Source organism: Sciurus carolinensis, chromosome 10 (assembly GCF_902686445.1).
Source record: "Sciurus carolinensis chromosome 10, mSciCar1.2, whole genome shotgun sequence".
Classification (NCBI taxonomy): domain Eukaryota; kingdom Metazoa; phylum Chordata; class Mammalia; order Rodentia; family Sciuridae; genus Sciurus; species Sciurus carolinensis.
The window spans coordinates 97,922,181-97,946,890 of NC_062222.1; positions in this window are offsets into that span (position 1 = coordinate 97,922,181).

Consider the following 24,710-nt stretch of genomic DNA (forward strand, 5'->3'; position numbering starts at 1 on the left):
ACCTCAGATAAAGCATTAATCTCCAGGATATATAAAGAACTCAAAAAACTTAACACCAAAATACCATTAACCCAATTAGTAAGTGGGTTAAGGAACTGAACAGACACTTCACAGAAGATATACAATCAATCAACAAATATATTAAAAAATGTTCAACATCTCTAGCAATTAGAGAAATGCAAATCAAAGAGTGAGATTCCATCTCACTCCAGCCAGAATGGCAACTATCAAGAATACAAGCAACAATAAATGTTGGTAAGGATGTGGGGAAAAAGGTACATTCACACATTGCTGGTGAGACTGCAAATTGGTGCAACCACTCTGGAAAGCAGTATGGAGATTCCTCAGAAAACTTGGAATGGACCCACCATTTGACCCAGCTATTCCACTCCTTGGTTTATAACCAAAGGACTGAAATTCAGCATACTTCAGTGACACAGTCGCATCAATGTTTATAGCAGCTCAACTCCCAATAGCTAAGCTATGGAACCAGCCTAGGTGTCCTTCAACAGCTTTAAAGAAGAATGAAATTATGGCATTTGCTGGTAAATGGATGGAGTTAGAGAATATCATGCTAAGCAAATTAAGCCAAACCCCAAAACCAGGGACTGAATGTTTTCTCTGATATGAGGAGGCTAATTCACAAGAAAGGGAGAGGTGCTAGGGAAGAATAGAGTTATTTTATATTAGGCAGATGGGAGCAAAGGGAGGGGAAGGGATATGGGGGAAGGAATGATAGTAGAGTGAGACAGACATCATTACCTCATGTACATATATGACTGTATGATTGATGTGATCCTACAATATGTACAATCAGAAAAATGAGAAATTACATTCCATTTTTGTATGATTTATCAAAAAATGCACAGATGCATTCTACTGTTATATACAAGTAATTAGAACAAATAAAAAAATTTAAAAAGGTTAGTGATGTAACAATAACTATTACATTATGTTCACAGGTTAGGTGGCTTAGGAATTCAGGAAGGGTACAGCTGCAAAGGCTATCATCTGCTCCATATGGTCATGGGCTTTAACCAGGACTCAAATGACTGGGATTTGGAACATCCAGGGTTGGAGGACCCACTTTCAAGGAACTTCTTCTCTCGCATAGCTATTCCTGGACTGCAGTGACTGAAGGACAGGTCTTGGGGCTACTGACTGAGGCACTGAAGTGGGCTTCCTTTCCAGGAAGAAATGCTTCCTTTCCAGGAAGAATGCATGGTTTCATGCAGGGTGAGAGATAGAGGTTTAATTTCATTTTGTTACAGGTGACTTCCCATTTTTCCCAGCACCATTTGTTGAATAGTCTATCTTTTCTCCAGTGAATGTTTTTGGCACCTTTGTCTAATATGAGATAACTGTATTTATGTGGGTTTGTCTCTGTGTCTTCTATTCTGTACAATAGCAGCTCAGAGGTATGAGTGACTATTCAGTGAACAGTGAAAAAGCTGTAGGACCTTATATGATCTAACCATAAGAGTCACATTGTTCAAGGCATCCACAAGCCATTCAGGACACAGGCCTTGAACTCTTTCAGTGACATGAATATTCAAAGAATTTTCAACTTTTTTGTTGTTTTTTTTTTAGGAGTACTGGGGATTGAACCCAGGGGCGTGGCTACACTGAACTACATCCCCAGCCCTTATTATTTTTCAATTTTCGGACAGGATCTTGCTAAATTGCCCAGACTAGCCTTGAACTTGCAATCCTTCTGCCTTAACCTCCGGAGTAGCTGGGATTACAGGGTTGTGCCACCAGGTCTAGCTGCAAACATTTCTTAAACTAACACAAGTGCATTCAAATCTATCATTTTGTGTTTGTTTTTTATTTATTTCATCTTCTTATTTATTTCTATATTTTTGCTTATATCTTTTCTTTTGCATTAACTGGGAAATTTTTAGTAGTGTCTTTTGGTCTGTAACTGTTTTTCTCTCTTTCTCTCACTCTACTGCAATACATATCCTATCACATCTCAGTCTATCTTAAAATAATTTTTATCATTATGTATATAACTTAAGAACTTTACAACAGCATACTTCCATTAACCCCCTCCCCCTGTCCTTTTGGGATAATGTTTTTAAGTATTTTACTTTAACATAGGTTATAAATGCCATTATACAATGATGCTATTTTTGCTTTTAAAGAAATGAAGAGGAAAACACTATTCTTTATAGTTAGCCATTTTAAAAAATAAAACTTATTTTTAAGCAGTTGTAGTTTCCCAGCAAAACAGAGTAGAAGGTACAGAGAATTTGCATATATTCTTTTTTTTTTTTTTTTTTTTTTTTTTTTTTTTTTTTTTTCTTTATTTTATTTTTTTTACGTTTACATAGGGTAATGATGTTTATTATATTTTTCCCCTCCCCCCCACCCCTCCCACCCCTCCCACCCCTCCCACCCCTCTTTTCCCTCTACACAGTCCTTCTTTCCTTCATTCTTACTGCTCTCCTTAGCCTAACTCTAAACCTAACCCTAAACCTAATGCTAGCCCCTCCCACCCCCCATTATATGTCCTCATCCGCTTATCAGCGAGATCATTCGTCCTTTAGTTTTTTGAGATTGGCTTATCTCACTTAGCATGATATTCTCCAATTTCGACCATTTGCCTACAAATGCCATAATTTTATCATTCTTCATTGCGGAGTAATATTCCATTGTATAAATATGCCACAGTTTCTTTATCCATTCATCAACTGAAGGGCATCTAGGTTGGTTCCACAATCTGGCTATGGTGAATTGAGCAGCAATGAACATTGATGTGGCTGTATCTCTGTAGTATGCTGATTTTAAGTCCTTTGGGTATAGGCCAAGGAGTGGGATAGCTGGGTCAAATGGTGTTTCCATTCCAAGCTTTCTGAGGAATCTCCACACTGCTTTCCAGAGTGGTTGCACTAATTTGCAACCCCACCAGCAATGTATGAGTGTTCCTTTTTCACCACATCCTCGCCAACACCTATTGTTGCTTGTATTCTTGATAATCGCCATTCTAATTGGGGTGAGATGAAATCTTAGGGTAGTTTTGATTTGCATTTCCCTTATTACTAGGGATGTTGAACATTTTTTCATATATCTGGTGATTACTTGTACATCTTCTTCTGTGAAGTGTCTGTTCATTTCCTTAGCCCATTTGTTGATTGGATTATTTGTATTCTTCGTGTAGAGTTTTTTGAGTTCTTTATAGATTCTGGAAATTAGCGCTCTATCTGAGGTATGGTTGGCAAAGATATTCTCCCACTCTGTAGGCTCTCTCTTCACATTTCTGATAGTTTCCTTTGCTGAGAGAAAGCTTTTTAGTTTGAATCTATCCCAGTTGTTTATTCTTGCTTTTATTTCTTGTGCTATGGGAGTCCTGTTAAGGAAATCTGATCCTGAGCCAACAAGTTGAAGATTTGGACCTACTTTTTCTTCTATAAGATGCAGGGTCTCTGGTCTGATTCCAAGGTCCTTGATCCATTTTGAGTTGAGTTTTGTGTAGGGTGAGAGATAGGGGTTTAGTTTCATTCTATTGCATATAGTTTTCCAGTTTTCCCAGCACCATTTGTTGAAGAGGCTATCTTTTCTCCATTGCATATTGTTGGAACCTTTGTCTAGTATGAGAAAATTGTATTTATTTGGGTTTGTGTCCATGTCCTCTATTCTGTACCATTGATCTACCTGTCTATTTTGGTACCAATACCATGCCGTTTTTGTTACTATTGCTTTGTAGTAGAGTTGAAGATCTGGTATTGCAATACCCCCTGCTTCGCTCTTGCTACTGAGGATTGCTTTAGCTATTCTAGGTTTTTTATTCTTCCAGATGAATTTCATAATTGCTTGCTCTATTTCTGCAAGGTACATCATTGGGATTTTAATTGGAATTGCATTGAATCTGTATAGCACTTTAGGTAGTATAGCCATTTTGACGATATTAATTCTGCCTATCCAGGAACATGGGAGATCTTTCCATCTTCTAAGGTTTTCTTGAATTTCTTTCTTTAGTGTTCTGTAGTTCTCATTGTAGAGGTCTTTCACCTCTTTTGTGAGATTGATTCCCAAGTATTTTATTTTTTTCGATGCTATTGTGAATGGAGTAGTTTTCCTAATTTCTCTTTCTGAAGATTCATCACTTATGTATAAAAATGCGTTGGATTTATGAGCATTGATCTTGTAACCTGCTACTTTACTGAATTCACTTATGAGTTCTAAAAGTTTTCTGGTGGAATTTCCAGGTTCCTCTAAATATATAATCATGTCATCAGCGAACAGGGATAGTTTGAGTTCTTCTTTTCCTATTCGTATCCCTTTAATTTCTTTGGTTTGTCTAATTGCTCTGGCTAGAGTCTCAAGGACGATGTTGAATAGAAGCGGTGAAAGAGGGCATCCCTGCCTTGTTCCAGTTTTTAGGGGGAACGCTTTCAGTTTTTCACCATTTAGAATGATATTAGCCATGGGCTTAGCGTAGATGGCCTTTATAATGTTTAGGAATGTTCCCATTACCCCAATTTTTTCTAGTGTTTTGAGCATGAAGGGATGCTGTATTTTATCAAATGCTTTTTCTGCATCTATTGAAATAATCATGTGATTCTTAACTTTAAGTCTGTTGATATGGTGAATGACATTTATTGATTTCCGAATGTTGAACCAACCTTGCATCCCTGGGATAAAACCCACTTGATCGTGGTGCACTATCTTTTTAATATATATTTGTATGCGATTTGCTAAAATTTTGTTGAGAATTTTTGCATCGATGTTCATTAAGGATATTGGTCTGAAATTTTCTTTCCTTGATGTGTCTCTGTCTGGTTTAGGTATCAGGGTGATATTGGCTTCATAGAACGAGTTTGGTAGGGTTCCCTCCTCTTCTATCTCATGGAATAGTTTGAGGAGTATTGGAATGAGCTCTTCTTTAAAGGTTTTATAGAACTCGGCTGAGAACCCATCTGGTCCTGGACTTTTCTTTGTTGGTAGGCTTTTGATGACCTCTTCTATTTCATTGCTTGAAATTGGTTTATTTAAGTTGTGTATGTCCTCCTCGTTCAGTTTAGGTAGTTCATATGTCTCTAGAAATTTGTTGATGTCTTCAAGGTTTTCTGTTTTGTTGGAGTATAGATTTTCGAAATAGCTTCTAATTATGTTTTGTATTTCACTCGTGTCTGTTGTGATGTTTCCTTGTTCATTCCGAATTTTAGTAATTTGAGTTTTCTCCCTCTTTCTCTTTGTTAGTGTGGCTAAGGGTTTATCAATTTTATTTATTTTTTCAAAGAACCAACTATTTATTTTATTAATTTTTCCGATTGTTTCTTTTGTTTCGATTTCGTTGATTTCGGCTCTGATTTTAACTATTTCCTGTCTTCTACTACTTTTGGTATTGGTCTGCTCTTCTTTTTCTAGTGCTTTGAGCTGTAGTGTTAACTCGTTTATTTGTTGATTTCTACTTCTTTTTTTGAATGCACCCCATGAAATAAATCTTCCTCTAAGTACTGCTTTCATAGTGTCCCAGAGATTTTGATATGATGTGTCTTTGTTCTCGTTTACTTCTAAGAATTTTTTTATTTCCCTCCTGATGTCTTCTGTTATCCATTCATCATATAATAGTGTATTATTTAGTCTCCAGGTATTGGAGAAGTTTCTGTTTTTTATTCTGTCATTTATTTCTAATTTCAATCCATTATGATCTGATAGAGTACAAGGTAGTATCTCTATCTTCTTGTATTTACTAACAGTAGCTTTGTGGCATAAAATATGGTCTATTTTAGAGAAGGATCCATGTGCTGCTGAGAAGAAAGTGTATTCATTCTTTGTTGGATGGTATATTCTATATATGTCCGTTAAGTCTAAATTGCTGATTGTGTTGTTGAGATCTATAGTTTCTTTATTCAATTTTTGTTTGGACGATCTATCCAGTGATGAGAGAGGTGTGTTAAAATCGCCTAGTATTATTGTGTTGTGGTCTATTTGATTTCTGGAATTGAGAAGGATTTGTTTGACGTACGTGGATGAGCCAATGTTCGGGGCATAGATATTTATGATTGTTATGTCTTGCTGATTTATGCTTCCCTTAAGCAGCATGTAATGTCCTTCTTTATCCCTTCTGACTAGTTTTGGTTTGAAGTCCACATTATCTGAGATGAGGATGGATACTCCAGCTTTTTTGCTGTGTCCGTGTGCATGGTATGTTTTTCCCCATCCTTTCACCTTTAGTCTATGGGTGTCTTTTTCTATGAGATGTGTCTCTTGCAGGCAGCATATTGTTGGATTTTTCTTTTTAATCCAATCTGCCAGTCTGTGTCTTTTGATTGATGAATTCAGGCCATTAACATTCAGGGTTATTATTGTGATATGATTTGTATTCCCAGTCAATGGACTCATATTTGTTTTTGACATGATTTGGTTTCTCCTTTATTTGGCTATTCCTTTAGGCTAGCGCCTCCTGTTGCTGATTTGCATCGTTGTTTTTCATCTCTTCCTCATGGAATATTTTGCTGAGAATGTTCTGTAATGCTGGCTTTCTTTTTGTAAATTCCTTTAGCTTTTGTTTATCATGGAAGGATCTTATTTCATCGTCAAATTTGAAGGTAAGTTTTGCTGGGTATAAGATTCTTGGTTGGCATCCATTTTCTTTCAGGGCTTGGTATATGTTGTTCCAGGCCCTTCTAGCTTTTAGGGTCTGGATTGAAAAATCTGCTGATATTCTTATTGGTTTCCCTCTGAATGTAATTTGATTCTTTTCTCTCGCGGCCTTTAAAATTCTGTCTTTATTTTGTATGTTAGGTATTTTCATAATAATGTGCCTTGGTGTGGGTCTGTTGTAATTTTGTATGTTTGGAGTTCTATAAGCCTCTTGTACTTGGTTTTCCATTTCGTTCTTCAGATTTGGGAAATTTTCTGTTATTATTTCATTGAATAGATTGTTCATTCCTTTGGTTTGTTTCTCTAAGCCTTCCTCAATCCCAATAATTCTCAAATTTGGCCTTTTCATGATATCCCATAGTTCTTGGAGATTCTGTTCATGATTTCTTACCATCTTCTCTGTTTGTTCCACTTTGTTTTCAAGGTTAAATATTTTGTCTTCAATGTCTGAGGTTCTGTCTTCCAGGTGTTCTATCCTATTGGTTATGCTTTCTATGGAGTTTTTAACTTGGTTTATTGTTTCCTTCATTTCAAGGATTTCAGTTTGGTTTTTTTTTCAGTATCTCTAACTCTTTATTGAAATGATCTCTTGCTTCCCGTATTTGGTCTTTTAACTGTTGATTGGTGCGATCATTTAATGCCTGCATTTGCTCTTTCATCTCCTCCTTCAATGCCTGCATTTGCTCTTTCATCTCCTCATTAGCTTCCCTGATCGTTTTAATTACGTACATTCTGAACTCCCTTTCTGACATTTCTTCTGCTGTGCTGTCATTGGGTTTTATTGATGTAGTATCTAGGTTTGTTTGGGACATTTTCTTCCCTTGTTTTCTCATAATGGTCAGTTGTCGGTGGGACCCTGAGATGTTGCAGTTTTCCACTATTGGCTTATAGTGTCCCAGTAGATTTCCAGTGTATCACCTCCCAGCCTTCAGTAGCCTGATGTCTTGGAGGAATCTGATAAAGCAGCTCATTCGAAGAATACTGCCCCTAGCCCCCTACTGGTTCCACGTTTTGGAACTGGCTCTGTGCAGAAATGCTCTCACTGTGGGCCTGCACCGTGTAGCTGGCCGTGTGGGAAGAGCCCACTGCCGGAGTGTGGAAGACTACCTTGGGAAGACTCAAGCTGCCCTGCCCGGCTCTGCTAAGCCACCTCTATCTGGGCCTGCCACCCGGGCTGAGCTTTACCCAGTGGGCAGACTCACCCGTGGCTCCACTTCAGTCCGAGTCTCTCAATGCCTCCCCTTCTTAACTCCTGGGTTGTGGAGCGACCGGAGGTGCAGTCTCCCTCTAGGCCGCCATCTTGGATCGCCCCGTGAAGAGAGCCCGCAGCCGGAGTGGGCAGAGCCGCCTGAAGAGGTCTCCGGCTGCCCTGCCCTTATCCCTGAGGCTGACTGCAGATCGAGGCTCTCCGCTGGTTCTTTGCAGGAGTACACTGCACTGCAGGGGCTCCGGGACTCGGAGCGTGCTCTGTTCAGACAGGCTCTCACTAGGGGGCCAGTTCCGTTCCGAGAACCTGGAGAAGCTGGCTGTGTGGGCGGGGCCCACCGCCGGAGTGCGCAGGACTGCCTGTGGATGACTCTAGCTGCCCTGCCTGGCTCCGATAAGCCACCTCTATCTGGGCCTGCCACCCGGGCCGAGCTTTACCCAGTGGGCAGACTCACCCGTGGCTCCACTTCAGTCCGAGTCTCTCAATGCTTCCCCTTCTTAACTCCTGGGTTGTGGAGCGACCGGAGGTGCAGTCTCCCTCTAGGCCGCCATCTTGGATCGCCCCGTGAAGAGAGCCCGCAGCCGGAGTGGGCAGAGCCGCCTGAAGAGGTCTCCGGCTGCTCTGCCCTTATCCCTGAGGCTGACTGCAGATCGAGGCTCTCCGCTGGTTCTTTGCAGGAGTACACTGCACTGCAGGGGCTCCTGGACTCGGAGCGTGCTCTGTTCAGACAGGCTCTCACTAGGGGGCCAGTTCCGTTCCGAGAACCTGGAGAAGCTGGCTGTGTGGGCGGGGCCCACCGCCGGAGTGCGCAGGACTGCCTGTGGATGACTCTAGCTGCCCTGCCCGGCTCCGATAAGCCACCTCTATCTGGGCCTGCCACCCGGGCCGAGCTTTACCCAGTGGGCAGACTCACCCGTGGCTCCACTTCAGTCCGAGTCTCTCAATGCCTCCCCTTCTTAACTCCTGGGTTCTGGAGCGACCGGGGGTGCAGTCTCCCTCTAGGCCGCCATCTTGGATCGCCCCGTGAAGAGAGCCCGCAGCCGGAGTGGGCAGAGCCGCCTGAAGAGGTCTCCGGCTGCTCTGCTCTTATCCCTGAGGCTGACTGCAGATCGAGGCTCTCCGCTGGTTCTTTGCAGGAGTACACTGCACTGCAGGGGCTCCGGGACTCGGAGCGTGCTCTGTTCAGACAGGCTCTCACTAGGGGGCCAGTTCCGTTCCGAGAACCTGGAGAAGCTGGCTGTGTGGGCGGGGCCCACCGCCGGAGTGCGCAGGACTGCCTGTGGATGATTCTAGCTGCCCTGCCCGGCTCCGATAAGCCACCTCTATCTGGGCCTGCCACCCGGGCCGAGCTTTACCCAGTGGGCAGACTCACCCGTGGCTCCACTTCAGTCCGAGTCTCTCAATGCCTCCCCTTCTTAACTCCTGGGTTGTGGAGCGACCGGAGGTGCAGTCTCCCTCTAGGCCGCCATCTTGGATCGCTGCATATATTCTTTATCAAACCATGAGTACCACCTGCCCCACATTTACATCCCACCCCACAAAATGGTACATTTGTTATGATCAATGAACCTAAGCTGACAGGTAATTATCACTGGAAGTTCCTAGTTTAAATTAGAGTTCATTCTTGTTGTTGGGCATCCGACAGGTTTTGACAATCTTATAACAGCATGCTTATACCTCTGCAGTAGCACACAGAATAGTCTTATGTCCTAACCTCTGTGTTCTGTCCATTTTTGCCTCTGCCTTAGCCCCTGGCAACTTCTAATCTTTTCCTGAATGTCATACTTTACAGTTGTAGAGTGTGTAGCTTTCTCAGGTTGGCTTCTTTGACTTAGTAATATGCTTTTAAATTTTGTTATAGTTTGGATATGGTTTGAGTGTTACGTGTTGGGAGCTTGGTCCCCAGTGTGACAGTGTTGTGGGTGGTAAGAAAACTTAAAAGATGAAGTCTAGTGAAAAGTATTTAGGTACTTAAGGGCATTGCCCTCAGAAGGAATTGATGCACTTCTTGTGGGACCCTGGTTTGTTCTCATGCAAGATTTATTAAAAAGCAATCCTTGGCTCCTCTTCAGTCTGTCTTTGACTTCATGTATTACCATGTAATCTTTCCTGTCCCATGATGACATAATGCAACCAAGTAAGCCTTCACCAGAACTGAGTTTATGTCAACCCTATGCTCTTTAATCTCCAAAACTGGGAGCTAAACAGCCCCCCTTTTCTCTATTACCCAGTTTCAGATATTGTACTACAGCAATGGAAAACTGACTAATATAAATTTCCTCCATATCTTTTCATGGCCTGATAACGCATCATGGTTGCTTACAAGTTTAGGTAATTATGAAAAAAAGAAGCCACCCTGTAAACATCAATGTATAGGTTTCCTTGTGAATATAAATTTTCAATGTATTTGAGTAAATATGAAGGTGTGCAATTGCTAATTTGTATGATAAGAGTCTGTTTAGTTTTGTAAGAAACTGCCAAACTGTCTTTCAAAGTGGCTGTACCATTTCTCATTCCCATTAACCATGATTGAGAGTTTGTGTTGTTCCATATCTTCACCAGCATTTGGTGTTGTCAATGGATTTGGGCCATTTTAATGGGTGTATAGTGATATTTCATTATTATTGTAACTTTTGGTTCCTTAATGACATGTGATGAACATCTTTTCATGTGTTTTTTAAAAATATATATATCTTCTTTGGGTAAGGTGCTTGTTTATATAATTTTCCTATTTAAAAATTGTATTTATTTTATTTTTATTGAATTTTAGGAGTTTTTTGTATATTTTGGATAATAATTCTAAGTAAGATGTGTCTTTTGCAAATATTTTCTTCCAATTAATTGCTTGTCTGTTTATTCTCTGAGGAGTGCCTTCACAGAGAAAGAGCTTTTAATTATATTAAAATCCATCTGACCACTTATTTCTCTCATGGAAAGTTTGATGTTATATTCAAAAAGTCATTACTGTATCCAAAGTCATATATATTTTCTTCTGTCTTATCTTTCATGACTTTTAGAATTTCATATTTTCTATTCACTTTGGTGGAAAAATTTTTTTTTTTTTTTTTTTTTTTTTTTTTTTGTATTGCCTTTACTCCTTTGTCAAAGATCAGTTGACCATATTTATGTGTATTGATTTCTGGGCTTTCTATTGTTTCATTAATCTATTTGTCTATTCTTTCACCAATACCACCATGCCTCCATTACTGTAGCTTTATATTAAGCCTTGAAGTCAGGAAATGTTGGTCCTCTAACTTTGTTTTCCCCTTCAGTATTGAGCTGGCTAGTCTGAACTCTTGCCTTTCCGAAATATTCTCTAGATCTTTGGATTTTGATTGATATTCCATGGAATCTATAGATCAAGTTGGAAAGAACTGATCTCTTGATAGTATTGAATTTTCTTATCCATGAACATGAGATCGCTCTCCATTTTTTAGCTCTTCTTTGATATCTTTCACTGGAGTTTCTCTCATATATACCTCGTACACATTTTGTTATATTTATATTCTGTCACCATTAAGTATGATGTTAGTTGTAGGGATTTTCTAAAAATATTCTTGATTAAGTTGAGGAAATTCTCTATTCTTGGTTTGCTTAGGATTTTTAAAATCATGAATAGGCACTAGATTTTTCAATGCTTTTCTTCTGCATCTATTGATATGGTCATGTGATTTTTCTTTTTTCTCTTGTCAATGTGATGGGTTACATTAATTGACTTTTGAACATTGAACCAGCTTCAGTACTTGGAATAAATTCTGCTTGATCACATTATATACATTGTTGGGTTTGATTTGCTAATGTTTTTGTTGAGGATTTCTGCATTCATGTTCATGAGAGATGTTGGCCTGTAGTTTTCTTTTCTTTTAATGTTTTCATCTATTTTGTTATTACCTTATAGAATTAGTTAAAAAGTATTACCTCTGTTGCTATCTTCTGAAATAGACTGTAGAAGATTGATATAATTTCCTTCTTGAATGTATTAGGGTTCTCTAGAGGAACAGAATCAACAGGAAATATGATTATAAAAAGGGGATTTATCAGATCGGTTATGAGACCAGAAGTTAAATAGTCCACAATGACCCTCTGCAGGCAGGAGAGCTGTAGGAATCAGTAGCTGCACAGTCCAAGAGCCTGAAGCTTTAGAACAAGAAGGATCACCAGTGCTACCCTAGTTGGAGACCAAAGGTTTCTGGAAACTCCCTGGAGAAATCCCTATCAGAGTGTGCTTTTAAAGAGCGAAGGAACGAGTGTCTGATATTCTCAGGTGATTGCAGCAACTATCAAGAACCTGTTCAAGAATTGAACTTGCATCTGCTGCTGCTTCCCTGTTCTTCCAACTTTTATTGCATCCAAGTCACCATCCTCGTGGACAGTGTTGCCCATGCTTAGGGAGGAGCTCCACTTCAGTTTGCTATCCAACATGCCAATCATTCCTAAACACGCCCTCACTGACACACCCAGAAGCCTCTTAATCTTTGGCATCTCTTAATTCAATCAAGTTGACAATTCAAATCAACCATTACATTGAATGTTCAGTATAATTCAATAGTGTAATTCAATAATGCCCCTCTGGGCATGATGCTTTTAGTTTTAAGAGCTTATCAGTTATTGATTAAATTTCTTTATAGATATAGATCTACTCAGTCTCTCAATTTCTTCTTGTTTGATTTTGGCAGGTTGTGCCTATTGAGAAATTGGTCTACTTTATTCAGGTTATCAAATTTATAAACATAGAGTTCTTCATAGTATTTTTTATCCTTTTTATGTCTATGAGATCTATGAAGATGTCCCATTTTTCAATTCCAATATCTCTAATTTTTGTCCTTTCAAATTTTTCATAGACTAGTAAGAGACCTATAAATTTCACTGGTTTTTTCAAAGAGCCAGATTTTGGTTTCATAATTTTCTTTGTTGATTTTTCTGTTTTCAATTTCATTGCTTTCTGCTCTAATTTTTTATTATTTATTCTCTTCTTTAGATTTAATTTGCAGTTCTTTTTCTAGTTTTCTAAGGTGGAAACAAAGACTGTTTCTCTTAGATCTTTCTTATTTTCTAATGTGTGCACTTAATACTATAAGTTTCTCTCTAAACATTTCTTTCACTGTATTCCACAAGTTTTAAGTATTTTCATTTTTATTCAATTCAAAGTATTCTGAATATTAAACACTCTGGTGCTATTGTTATTTTGGATGAACTGTTTTCTGTTAGATCAATTAAGAATAAAAAAATAAGTTTTTATTTTACTTCACTTATTCTTTCAATGATGCTATTCTTTTCTTCATGCAAATCTGAGTTTCTGACAAGTAATAATTTTCCTTCTTTTTGAAGAACTTCTTTTAACATTTCTCATAAGGCAGGTCTACTAGCAACAAATTTCATTTTTGTCTAAGAAAGTCTCTATTTCTTCCTCACTTTCAAAGGATACTTTAGCAAGGTATATAGTTCTAGGTTGGTGGGGCTTTTCAACCTTCTTAATACTTGAAGTATTTCACTCCAGTCTGTTCTTGTTTGCCTAGTTCTGAGAAGTCAGATGTAATTCTTATCTTTGCTCCTTTAGAGGTAAGGTGATTTTTTTCCCCTGTGATTTCTTTTCTTCTTCTTCTTTTTTTAACCATTATTTATTTATTTTACATTACAGTAGAGTATATTTTGAAATATTATATGTACATAGAATAAGTATACTTGTTCCAATTAGGATCCCATTATTGTGGTTTTGCATGATGTGGAGTCTCACTGGTTGTGTATTTATATATCAGGATGAGAAAGATATATCCAATTCATTCTACTGTTTTTCCCATTACATCCCTGCTCCCTTCCTTTCATTCCCCTTTGTCTAGTCCAATAAACTTCTCATCTTCCCCTCCTGTTGTTAGCATCCACATATCCATATATCCACATGCCTTTGGTTTCTTGGGACTGGCTTATTTCACTTAGCATGATATTCTCCAGTTCCATCCATTTACCAGCAAAAGCTATTATTTCATTATTCTTTATGACTGAGTAATATTCCATTGTGTATATATATATACGACATATTCACCTGTTTTAGGGCACCTGGGTTGGTTCCATAGCTTGACTTTTGTGAATTAAGCTGTATAAACATTGAAACAGCTGCATCACTGTAGAATGCTGATTTTAAGTCCTTTGGATATAAACTGAGAGTGGGATGACAGGGTCAAATGGTTCCATTCCCACATTTTTAAGGAATCTCCATACTGCTTTCCAGAGTGGTTGCACCAATTTACAGTCCCAATAGTAATGTATAAGTGAATCTCTTTCCACATATCCTCACCAACATTTATTGTTGCTTGTATCTTGATAATTGCTATTCTGACTGGAGTAAGATAGAATCTCAGTGTAGTTTTGATTTGAATTTCTCTAATTGCTGGAGATGTTGAACATTTTCTCATGTATTTATTGACCATTCATGTTTCTTCTGTGAAGTGCATGTTCAGTTCCTTTGCCCATTTATTGATTGGGTTATTTGGCTTTTGGTGTTAAGTTTTTTGAATTCTTTGTATATCCTGGAGATTAATGCTCTATCTGAGGTGCTAGTGGCAAAGATTTTCTCCCATTCTGTAGGCTCTCTGTTCACATTGTTGTTTGTATCCTTTGTAGTGAAGAAGCTTTTTAGTTTGATACCATCCCATTTATTGATTCTTGATTTTTTTTCTTGCACTTTAGGAGTCTTATTGAGCATGTTGGTGCCTAAGCCAACATGGTAGAGAGTTGGGTCTTTTTTTCTTTATCTTTTATTTTCTAAAGTTGGAATGAGATATGCTTTAGGTGTAGTTGTTTTGACTCTTGTTCTCCTTGGTGTTTTCTGATCACTAGTTGGAAGTCTGACATTAATTTTGGGGAAATTCTCAGTCATTAATGTTTCAAACATTGCCTCTTTTCTTTCTCTTTTTCTTCTAGTATTCCCATTATATATGTATTACACCTCTTCTAATTATCCCACAGTTCTTGAATATTCTGTTCCAGTTTTTTTTCCTTTGCTTCTCCATTTTGGAAGTTTTTATTGTTATGTCCTCAAGCACAGAGATTCTTTCCTGAGTCATTTCCAGTATACTAATGATCCCATTAAATAAATTCATTATATCTGCTACAATGTTTTTGACTTCTAGTATTTTTGGGGGGTGGTTACTAGGGATTGACTCCAGGGTCACTTAACCACTGAACTACATCCTTGGTCCTTTTTTATGTTTTATTTAGAGACAGGGTCTCTGAGTTGCTTAGGGCCTCACTAGGTTGCTGAGGCTGGCTTTGAACTTATGATCCTTGTGTCTCAGCCTCCCAAGCCACTGGGATTATGAGCATGTGCCACTGTGCCCAGCTCTAGTATTTCTTTTTTACTCTTGCTTGGGATTTCCATCTCTCTGCTTACATTATGCATCTGTTCTTACTTATTGTCTACTTTTCCATTAATACTCTTAGCATATTAATCATAGTTTAAAAAGATTCCTGGTCTGATAATCCCAATGTTCTTGCTATACCTGACTCTGGGTTTAATACTTTTCAGTTCCTTCAAACTATGATTTCTGCTCCTTCTATGATATTTATTCTGAGGCTGTTGTTTAAAGGTGCACATATTGTACTGGGTAAATGGAATTGAAGCAAAAATGTCTTTAGTAATGTTGTGGTAAGTCCTATAGTTAGGTCCCAGACTTTTGGTGTGCTTATGTCCCCAGACTGCAAACTTTTTCTGTACCTCTCAGTTTTGTGCCTCTTGTCTTAGGTGAGACAGGTTAACTAGAGGGAACTGAAGTCGGGTATTTCTCTTACCCCATGTGACAGCCTAGAGCTGGCTAGAGTTGGGTATTTCTTCCTCTTGGTCAGTTAAACTCTTAAAATCCTAGCAGATTAGGCTCTGGTAAAGTAATTTCTCTTGAGAGCAAGCCTTCTTATGAAGAACAGAATGCTCTGGCATGTTTTAAAATAGTTCCTTTCCCTTTCTCCCTGCCAGAAGCTCTGAGGAATTTTTCTCTGATATTTACTGTGAGGACCTGTAAAGCTTTTGGAGGCAAAACTCACAAAAGTGTGGGAGCCCCTGCACCTGGGTGTCCCCAGATGGTGTTGTTCACAGAGTCTCTAGCAATTAACCAATTCCATTTTTGGTTTTCCTATCCTAGCACTGGTTTCTAAGGTGGTTACTGCTCAGGAGTTTCTGCTCTGGTGAGTTGTGGTTCTTTCTGTATTTGCCTGTCTTTTCACTTTTAGTGGCAGTGATTTGTCCTGTGTGCTCACTTCTCTGATGAGGTATTGAGAAAGAATTGTTGAATTTGCAATTTTCTCAGCTTTTTACTTGGTAGAATAGAGCGATGACCTCTAAGCTCCTTACATATTGGACTGGAAACTGGAAGTCCTCATTTTTCTCACTATTTTTTTCCTTCCCGCACATCCAAGTTTCTATCTGGATCTTTTTTGTGCTGAACAATTAGCACTAGCATGTAATGTGGTATAGATCTGCTTGTAGTAAATTCTCTCAGCCTTCCACCATGAAAATATCTTTCTTTCACCTTGATTTCTGAATAATTTTAGTTGGATATATAATTCTATGGTGACAGTATTATTTGCTTTAAAGATCCTCCATTGTCTTGTGTCATATTTTCTGATTTGCAGTTTCCAGTATGCAGTCAGCCATCATTCTTTTTATTGTCTCTAGCATGTATGTCTTTATTTAGGAGGCTGCCATTAAGATGTTCCTTTGGTTTATTTTCAGTGATTTGACATCATGTGTCCAAGGAGTGGTTTTCTTATAGGTTGATGTTTTCATCAGATTTGCAAAATTTCAATCATTATTTCTTCCAAAATTGTTTTCTACTCGATTCTCTATTTCCTCCCCTCCTGGGAGTCAATGTATGGATGTTATAAACCTGACATGATTATTGATCACGTATTCATTTCTTTATCATTTTTCTCTCTCTTTCATTTTGAATGCTTCTATTGCTCATTAGTCCCATTTACTGCTCCTTTCCTCTGTGATGTTCTTAAGTCCCAGATATCTTAGCTATTATATATTTTTTTAATTCTCTATTTTCCACTTGGTTTTGTTTAGTGTTTGAATAATTCTTTTGAAATAATCAGTTTCTTTATCTATTAGATCCATAATTTTTCTGTAAATTCATTAACATATTTGTAACAGTTGTTTTACACATCCAATCTGGTAATTCCACACATTCAGGTCTTCTTTGAATCTGTTTCTATTGACAGTTTTTACATCCTGATTAGAAGTATATGTTCTCCTTTGCTATTTCTAAAAAGTGTTAGTTCTCCCAGGATACAACTTTCTCATTGGTGTAGAAAAAATTCTGATGAGTCTGAAATGTCAATTTTAGGGGCAGTGATTTTTTTCTGTGTCCTAACAAGATGCCTTTATTGCTTGGCATAGAACTTACCAAGGAGTTAGAAGAGTGAGTCCAGAGATGCTGAAGGTACTCGTGTGGCTCTAGACATCTGAACAATTTTGGATTTTAGATGCAGGAAATTTTCTGAGTTTAGTTCTATAACCTACCTTCTCACTCAATGCACATTTAATTGATAATCCTCTCCATTCTCATGGCTTCAAATACCTCTACATACTGACAAAATCCAAATCCATTACTATAATCCAAACCTTTCTTCTGCATTCCAACTGCATACGTTTCCATTTGGAGTTTCTAAAGTTAGTTCAACTGAGCATGCTGAAAGTTTCATAATGACACACATTCTCTATCCTTCTCTCTCTCCCTGTCTTTTTTCTACTAGACTTCAGCATTTTATAATGAAAGTTTTTAAAATATTTTCTTATTGTACATATAACTTCTTATATTTATTAAAAATATTTGGATACCAACATTAGATTCCTAAGGTATCATTTGTGAAATCATTCAGCAATAAGATATAATATTCACTTCTAATATTCATGCTTTTCTACTACTTTACATTTTAAATGAGTATAACAACAAATATTTGATGTGTGTCTCAAAACTGCCCCCAAGAAATGGCAAGTCGTACTCCTAGAAGAGCTCTCATCTACACTTCATTAGATAATCCGATTGCGTCCTTTGGAAGGTCAGCTGCAAGGGACCAGTCTCAGGCTGTACCATGTCTCCAGAACTGGGCCTACAGTTGAACTTTATTTTCCAATAGGTCAATACAATAGGTAAAAGGGCTGAAAGAACACAAAATATGAAGTCAGGGAGATCTGTATTAAAATTCCAACTCCAAAAACCATTAGTTGGTGCTCTGGTTTCAATCTGGTTTGTTCCCTCTGAACTCATGTTGAAATTGAGTCTCCCATGTAGCAGTGTTGAGAGGGAGGGAGATCCTTAAGAGATCATTAGGTCCTTAAGAGGGTTTGATGCCTTTCTCAAGGGAGTGGCTTCTTCTCACAGAGTGTGTTGCTACAGAGCAAGTCTGGCCCTTGGGACTCATTTCTTCTGCACATACTTGCCCTTCCTCTTTCCCAACATGTTGGATGCAGTGCCAAGCACTCACCAGATACAGTCACCCACTTCCAGATCTGTGAGTCTCCAGAACTGTGAGATAAATACACTTCTTTCCTTTATAAATTGTCCAGTCTTGGTGTTGTGTTAAAGCAACAAGTGGATGAAGAGGGTTGTGTAAACTTAGATAATTCCTACCTTTCCTGTCCTGAAAAGAATGGAAATAGTAGTACCTTCCTTGCATGATTGCTGTAATAAATAAGAATACTCTGACATCTGATATATAGTTGGTGCCTTCTAAATGATAATTTCTTCCATACTCCTTTTCATTTCAACCTCAAGGAAGTATAGGAAGGTGGGATGAAAATCATCAAAAAACACACAAAGATAGTATGAAAGGAAGGTCTGTGGAAGAAAGAAAGGTGTCTGGAAGTGAATATTGTACATGTTTGTGTTTTCATTGCCTTTAAAAAAAAATCCTAGTTGGTATGGGAAGATAGAAGAAAACCACATTCTCTTGCTAAGGCTGATCACTTCCCACTGAATCCAAGTGTTTTTGCAAAATTTCCCCCTGCAGAGAACAGCATCTTGCTATTCTATAGCCTCCCTGGAGCTTGCAGGGGTGGGAGGTCCATTCCCTGTGGGGCAAATTTCTTTCTGGAAGCATCCTTCCTACTTGGTAGACCCTGGGAGCTCACAGAAAAATCTACCACTTGACAATGGGGAGAACCCAACCTCAGGCTTTTCTCAGTACAGTAGCAGCCATTTTCCATATTCAGCCTCAAGACAAAGAAAGGTTGTATGAAGAAGGTAAATTTGGAATCTCAAAGTAAAGAATTTCTGATTATTATATACACGAGATTTTTTTCCCCAGTGGTTTACAACTGGGAAAAAATTTGAGAACAACACTGCCCTTCTGAAAGTGACTTCAGGATTCTACATGTCTTTTGACATTCAGATACAAAATGAAGTGGTGGTGTGCTGGTAAGATGACTCTCTGGAGAGGGGACAGAGTCATCTGTGTCAGCTGTTGAATCCATGGTGTAATACTGCCACTGGAGTCAGTTACAGGCCTCTGGCGTGACTTTGGTGAGCATGGAGTTGCAAAGAGCCATGATAAGCAGCCCTCTTGACCCAGGCAAGCCGGCTCCAGCCCAACACTGAGTTTGAGGTTCATGTTTGGGGATAATAGTTATTGGCAAATTCAACACTTGTTGAAAATAGACATCATCAAGTTCTAGAATTCACTGCCTTTCATTTCCATGGTCTGCATTTTGGTCATTGTTTCTCCAGCTTTTTGAAGCGGCTCAGAAAATCTCACCGCTATGGACCCCAGACCCTTTGACTTAATGAAGATTGATGTCTTCATTAGATTTTGAAAAGGAATGCTCGGACAGTTTATTACCTGGTTGTTGGTGCCTAGTACTCTCTGTTCCATTGCCCATCTCCCCCACCTCCTATGACACATTCCTGAAAATGCTCCAGGAAAAAAATGTTACAGCCTTGGCAGATCGGCCTTTTTGATTGTGCAATGTCCTTCCTGAGAAGCCCCACTCTCCAAAGGCAGCCATTCTGAAACAGGATGGAGAAATGGGGGGCAGGTCGGCTCCCGGGAGGGCAGCATGGGAGGCAGATAGCAGTGGATGAGGACAGAATAAATCTATGGGAAATGGCATCTGTGTGTATCTCACCAGCTCATAGATTTAGAAAAACTATCAAAAGTTTCATTGGAAAGAAGATGAAAAGTGTACTTTTCCAAGTATCTCCCTTTTATTTTAATTATCTTTTGTCTCTCACAAGGCAAATTCACGAACATTATCTCACTTGTTCCTCACAATGGACTGGTGAGACAGTGTGATAGTGTTTCTCTACTAAATGTATTAATACATTATAAAATAATATTCATGTAAATATAATATAATTAATATTAATAATAGATAATAAATATTGGAATTTTCTCTTTACAGATGAAGACTGCAAGACTCAAAGAAGATAAATGACTTGTGTAGGGTCCCACAGATGTTAATGACAGGGGAGGAACTTGAACTTCATTTGTCCCATGCCAGGTTAGAGCTTTCCCTGTATCACACTGTTTAATGAAATGATTGTAGAAGGCTCCTATCGGCCCCAATTATTTAATCACACATGCTAGTTGAAATCAAAACTGCCAGAACTTTTAAACAAGTCTAAAGTGATCCTCCGGAAGGTTCCATGAGCTCCTGGGCAGGACTGATTCCCAGAGGTGTAGCCAGTAACACCTCACTTCTCTGCCAGGGTTGACAGAGAAGGAGATATTTTGCAAAAATAAAACATCCATGTCATTGTTCGCACACCTCAAGTTTCCAAATTTCAAACAAAATATTTAAAAATTATGTTGCACATCACTCTGTGTCCCTACACTTAGAATGTCCAATACAGCTTACCCAACTTTTTCTTGTAAAATCACTGTGGTCATTTTCACCGTAAATCTCAGTCTTTGAGACTTTATCTTTAACTCCGCGGTCATCAGGGGTTCTGCCCCACCAGCTTCCAGACTGTTCTGCCTTTTGGCTTCGGCTTCTGTTTTGCTCCTATTGGTGCATTTGTCTTCCAGGGTCTCTTCCCCTCTACTATCTTGCTGATGCTAAATCTGTTAAGGAGTGAGGAACTAATCCTGATAACTTGTTGATTAGACTTATTGGCCAAGCTGGAGGAGGGGGGTTTGACATAAAAGACTGGATAACCCTTCTAGACTTACCATCATCTTTATCTCTAGATTCGGTGTTGCTCAGTTGGTTTTACCATACAGGGCCCCTTGCTTGGCTGCCATAAGTGTTGGTAAGCAATGGCAGCAATCTCCACTGAAGACTTCCCTGAGACTAAAGAAGTTGCTCCCCATGAAATTCCCTGATTTCCCTACTTGTGGGCGTGGCTTATAGCCAACTACTAACATGGAGGCACGCTGGCCTCTTCCCCTGGGGTGGGACAGTTCTGGAGGCCATCCTTGTCCCTGGCTTCCTATGGGACCAAGCTGGGACTCAGCTGCAACTGAATCTGTGTGCTGGTTTTGCTTGTCCCCGGCCCTGTCTTGCTTCCTTCAGCCCTTCCAAGGTTTCACTTGTGAGCACCTGCAGAAGACTCCCACCTAAGCCTCTGAGTCCAGGGTTCTAACCTACGAGGAGGTTCCCCCCTCTCCCCTGCTTTTCATATTCTCATTATATCCTGGAGAGATAAGACAACAAAAGACCACTGTTCTCTTCCCTCTCCTTTATCCCAACCCTATATTAAGAAAGGAGGGAAACCTAATTGTGAAAGAAAGAATGCACAATGATCAAAAAAAATCATTTTGCAAAAGATTTATAAGAAATTTATAATCATTTGTCAAACTTTGACCTAAAATCTAACATAAGAGCCACTGTACTATGGTCTGAGGGTATAGAAAAAAACATATACACTCTCCCCCTCCCCCCTTTGGAGAAGCTCACAATCTGATGAGGAAACCAAGTAAGTAGAACGATTACACTACTTCCCTTTCAATGCTGTCATTGAAATCAGGACACATGCATTAACTGAAGAAATATTTTAAAGCATCCACTAAGTGCTTGACTTTTGATACTATAAACAATGCAGAGCAAATAACTGCACAGCTTAAAGTCTGGAGACAGGAGAGCTTTTCCTTCAGCAATGAGCCCGGTGGAGTTGAAGAAGGTTGGGGAAAGTGTTTGGATTGAAGGGCACTGTCTTGAAAGGGTGAGGTGTTTCTGGGGACCTGGGGAAAGTTTATCACACCAAGAGATAAGGAGAAAGCAGAGAAGAAGGCCAGGATGGATGTGCAGAGCTTTATCTGTTGGGCTAAGAAGTTTGGGTTTTATCCTGTAGGTAATTTGGAGCCAAGAGAGCCTTATTAAACCTAGGAATGTAGCCCAGGCCACTTCAGTAGGAGCATGACCGTCATCCACAGGGCAAAGTGGGAAGGGAGAGGAATGGATGCAGCTTGATGGGCAGCTGGCTTTTGCATGTTATGCACAAACTGCACAATGGCATGAGCCAGCTCTAATGACCTGTGACACTGTAGTGTAGCTATATCATCCGTGGATCAAACATGTGCCTTCCAGGAAGGAAAGGAAGAATTAAGTTCATTCTCACTCTTGAACTTTTGATTTGAAAAAGAACCTAAGATTCTGCTGAGCACTCCCTGTGTTAGAAGTGACTTAGATATGACTTGAGAGGTCCAGAAATATCCACAAAACTCTCTGTTCCAACATCCCAGATGCTGTCACCATTACCTGAGAGGCCACCATTGTAGATTCATCCCTTGTAACTCATTAGCCTCCCGTTCAGCCTGGGAGATGAGATTTTAAATTGGGGCAGAAGAGGAGTGGAGCTGGAAAAGTCGGAAAGACAGATTATGAGCTCATGGTGGCACAGAAGAGGTGGAAGCAGTGGCCGTGGGGCAGAGGACTGAGAGGAGGGAAGAGGCTTGAGGGAGGTGATAAACCTTCGTGTTCTTTCTTTCATGATATTGCAGAGGGCAGGCACCATCTGATCAAATTCACTTAAATAACACAGTACCAAGTATTTTGATTATTTTATGATTATGAGGAAAATCTATTTTCCCCTATATAGACTAATTCCTTTTTCCTTTTTTTTTTAATCTCATGTTTTACCCAAATAACAATAAAAAACAGTAACAACAATAAACATGGTTCGAACAACTACATGTCTCACAGTGGGTTAAGACTTCTTCCTATATTTAGCTCATTTCATTGTCCCCCCAAATGACAACAGAAGTATTATTCCTAGCTAATCATTATGGAAGAGGAAGGTCCCGTGTAGCACAGTTACATAACTTGTTCAGAATACACAGCTGGAGAAAGGCATACCCAGGTCATTCCACTCTGCTCCACAACCAGTGCTTCAATTATTGTGAATGTGGCTTCCAAGGCTTGGCTGTTGTTCCTTCCTCCACTGTTTCCAAGGCTTTTCACCCATGTCAAGTTGCTTTCATCCACTTTAACATTACTGAGCATCTCCTAGGGGGGTTGTGCCCCATCCTTCATGTAACTCTCCTAGCAGATCTCTACCTTCTTTTAACACCTTTGTGCCTTTAAGGTAGGGAATAAATTTTCTCATGAATAGAACTGTATGTTTCTCTAAAGGTTTTCAGTGACTTTCTTTTGTTTTCTCTCCAAAAGGTTTTAAGTGGTTGCTGAGGAGGGATTAAGTTCTCATCTCCTCAACTGCACCCACAGTGTTGGGCTGGAGGCAGGAAGTCCCTGACTCTTAGCCCCTGATGTGGCCGAGATGTACCCCCATCAGAAGGCACATTCATAGGAAGAAGAAATGCATGTGTGGATCTGATAAGGTCCCAGTGATAGCTGGAGAAGATGTCCTATTAGGGAGGATCAGTGATGTTTACCATTTCAGTGCACAGAAGCAAGCCAAGATAACAGTCAGAGAGTCTGTGGACAGAAGTTCATGAAGATCATTGCTTGACAGGTCAGGGTAAAGGTCTCTTTCTTTCAAAATATGTGAAGGGTCAGGAAACGTGTGTACCAGGTGTTTTGTGTTCATGGCTGCCTGGGAAAGATAATTCTGTCTGCTCGATAAGAACATTGTGCTCCACACATCAGGTTGTTTTTCCAACAGTTATTTTCTGCCTGTAAAAACGAGCATTGCTGGCTCCCAACTTCTTTCCGCAAATCCCTTGGGCTACAAACAATAACAAAAGGTATCTTATATTTATACAAAGCTGTCCTCAGAAAAGCTCAAGGACCTGGACCAAGCTTTTTTTTTTTTTTTTTTTTTTTTTTTTTTAATATAAGGAGCTCTTATATAATCCCCAGGGGGAAAGGAGTGGCGGGGGGGGACAATTGAGCTAGGAATTTGTCACTCCCAAGGAACAAAACGGAAAGCTGAGGCCCCAGCACAGGCCACAGCAATGGGCACCACCAGGACAGGAAGTCGTCTTCCCTACTTCCGGTCCAGGGTTCTGCACACGGAGCGACACTGCCCCTCCAGGAATCCTGGATGATTTGAAAATCCAGAGGAGACAACTAGCAAGGGAAGACGGGGAGGGAAGAATCCCACTGTGTGAAGAGAGACGTGGCTGTCTCACTGCCTTCCCGACTCCTGTTGTCAGTGATCAGGATTCTGCAACTCCTGGAGCCAGCGTCCTTCATGTCCTCTTAGGACTGTCCCCGGGGAGAATTTTAATCACCCTCATTAGAGTGACAGCTGAATCCCAGTAGACTCCAGAAGCCTGGATGGCCTGGAAAAGAAGAGCCATCTGAGCAAAGGGCATTCTGTAAATATTTATTGCACACTTGGATACAACTATGAGTAAGGCATAAGCCCTGCAGCCTGTAAGTGCATCATCAGGCAGGGGGATAAACACAGGATAAAGGCAGCTCTGAGTGCTAGTTGAATGTAATGGAAGGGCAGTTACTTTCGACAGTGAATTTGAGTCAGGACTCCGTGGGGAG